Below are 3330 nucleotides of genomic sequence, written 5' to 3'. Positions count from 1 at the left end.
GGAATCTAATCCAGTAGACATGGTGAAATTTCTAGTGATCAGGGACTAAAAGAATCCAGCCTTCCAAACATAGGAGTCGAATAAGTTGTATGTAACCAACATCGAGAACAACTACGAGAACAACACCTTAACAGTCTGATGGCAACGCACAAGGTCGAGCTCAAATTATAAGTTTTACATACTGACTGTAAATCAGGAAACGAAGGCTTCAAAATTGACATCAGTCTGACAGAGCTCATGTAACAGCTATACAAGTTAAAATTTGAGTTAGAATACGTAGCTGCGCTTTCGCAAATTTTGACGTAATCCAGTTCTAGAGGTATGAAATTTCAATTAGTATACAAATTATTAAAGCTTATAAAAGGTTACAGCAAAGTTCAGGACCGTGAACAGATTTTTAAAAGAGCAACAATAAGCATATAGCTTCAGCTAGCGAGCGCCTTAAAATTTAAACGTGAATACACAAATACCAAGTAATGTAAATCTCAGGCACACAGGCTTTTCAAACAGTGTCTTCCTACAAGAGCTTAATCATTTCACTAGAAACAGTGGTGGTGTCAAGAAAACCGTGGTGACAGTTTAGAATTAAAAAACGATTATCTTTAATTGACACCAAGTAATAATTACCGTTGACTACCTTAAAGGATGTCAAATTAAAACACTGACTAGATTATGACACGACAAATTAAAGCCTAGACTACTAAATTTAAGATCCTGGGTGGAAATAATAACACGCAGTACAAACCCCATCGTCAAATGGCTGCTTCTTGGGTTTCTAACAATACATCAGTCATCAACATGGCCTTTACAATGCGTTAACAAGTAAGAACATTTGGGCAAAAATACCTGAAACATGGATTTGTTACCACAAGCAACCAACAAAAGTAAAAAATAATAGATGGCACTCATATACTCGTTAGCTGCAATAGCAATCGATTTAAATATTAACAAATACGACCAACTTGTGGTCACAGCACTGTTCAAACACTGACATGAGAATAAACATAATTCGACTTCCAGATGTAACCAGGGCGCGGGAACAGTATAAGTAGTACAAAAATTCTGGCTGCTTTCTGGAGGACTCGGTAGAAGAAAATCACCGGCACTTAGTTTAGCTCTCTTGACCAACTAGAATTAACACAGCGGCGACAGGATACTAGAGTAAGAAGAAACTGACAAGACTCCCACAATAGTCTGTCACAATGACACCAATTGATTGCAGGCGCCACAAGAGTCCGCTCCACAGAATTCCAAAATAGGAAACAGTCTCCTCATCTGGTCTTCAGGATAGCAATAGAGCCCTTCGAGACACACGAGCCTCTAGCAATGGCAAGCTGGACCACGCTACTATACAAGTAACAGCCGCCTTAGAAACACTACAGCCGACTGCTCCGTCGCTGTCATCACAGTCCGCGTAATTCGCGGCACCTCGCAGGAAGCTACCACATAATCAACGGCGCTACCGACCACGTGCCTAAATAGCCCTGAGACCTTGTTCCGAAGATACTTGTCTAGAACATATAGTACGATGCCTTTGAATTTTTGCCATTTGTTGTCCACATCTACACCCTCATCACCGAATACTTGATGACTTCTCAGACACTCTGAAATTTGTATCCTGTCACTGTTGCTAAGCAAAAATATCTTCCTTTTAAACATTCTTTGTAAGACCCATTGTCATACATACTATCACGGCCTTACGATCGCTGATACTTTCCTCTATGTTATTTTATTCTATAAGTTCAGGTCTGTAGCCAGGAGGCAAAACGAGTTGATTCTATGTCTCCTCAAAGTAATTTTCAGACAAGACATCCAGAAAAATGTCACGAATCCCTGTTTCTGGCACCATTTTTGTAGCATGACACTCCCAGTCTATACCTGGCTAGTTGATATCACCCCCTATTGCAACGGCTTGATCAGGAAAATTACTAACGATATTCTGCAAGTTCTGTCTGAAGCGCTCTACCACTAAAATCTCCCTCAACTATTACGCTCCCTCGAGTGGGAGAAAGAGTCATCTGCTCTGCAGGATACAGTGTACGCACTGATCCCATTTTGCGACATGACGAATAAGTATAACGAAGACTGTCGCGGTAGGTGTTAGCGATTCAGATCCAAGATTCGCGCAAGAAGAGCGAGTATCGGCTGTGAGTTGGTACAGCGGGAGCTCGCCGAGGTCTTCTGCTCCACTGGTCGATTCCCTGCAGACTTCTCTCGTCCCGGCATTGTGGCTGTTTTTCATTTCATTCCAACCTAGCCGGCCGCGGTGGTCTAGCGGTTCTAGGCGCTCAGTCCGGAGCCGCGCGACTGCTACGGTCGCAGGTTCGAATCCTGCCTCGGGCATGGATGTGTGTGATGTCCTTAGGTTAGTTAGGTTTAAGTAGTTCTAAGTTCTAGGGGACTGATGACCATAGATGTTAAGTCCCATAGTGCTCAGAGCCATTTGAACCATTCCAACCTACCAACATGTTTGACGACGTGTTGCTGATCGCTAAGATGTCGCTGGTTCTCTTAATACGTCGGTAAGACATGTTTCTGGCGAAGTTACGATACGTATGTTTCTCATGTCAGTGTCTGTTTTTTCGTTTGTAAATTAGTTTAATATTAGGTTTCTTCAGACGCAATATTTCCTTCTTTACTTGGCCTAACTTCAAAAATTTACCTTTTGTTCATAACTCATCTTTTACATGTCATGCGCTTCTCAACCAGCAATTTATTGGACGCATGGCACAGTTCCTCAGTAGTTATTACTTCGCTTAACCAACCAAGCCGAACAACTATATTGTTTCCAGTGAAACGATTCATGCATCATCATCCGCAATATACACTGACAGAGTGGCTTACGTACAACTCGTTTTCGGTAGTAGCAGAGCTTCAATTCCAGAGCTTCTCCTAAATCACGCTGGGGTAATTAGGTAGGTCACTTACATTTCCTTCCTGATCGTCTTCCAGCCAAAGTGTATGACGTACCTCATACGATACTACAATCAGATTGGGGCTAAACTCTTTCCTTTTCTTTTGTGTAGTCATCAGTGACACAAGAGTATATGGTAGCATGTCATCAGTGGTTTGCAAATACTTTCATATTTCCTCTGTAGTTAACATTCGGGATTGGCGAGTAAACGTCATTGCCAGTAACGTCTGAGAATATTCACGAAGCAGCTCGACTTATTGTTTGATCCAAAAACACAGATTGTGGAACAAGGGCATAAATTTAATGGCAGAACTTGTATCTACTCGCTATCAAGTCATTGTTCATTGCATAGTATGATCTCACAGACTTGCAGTAACAGTATCCAACAGAGAATAAATAAACTATATACAATATTA

The sequence above is a fragment of the Schistocerca piceifrons genome, chromosome 1 (genome assembly GCF_021461385.2).
Source record: "Schistocerca piceifrons isolate TAMUIC-IGC-003096 chromosome 1, iqSchPice1.1, whole genome shotgun sequence".
In the NCBI taxonomy this organism is placed as follows: Eukaryota; Metazoa; Arthropoda; class Insecta; order Orthoptera; family Acrididae; genus Schistocerca; species Schistocerca piceifrons.
Note: the sequence above shows the minus strand (reverse complement) of the source record.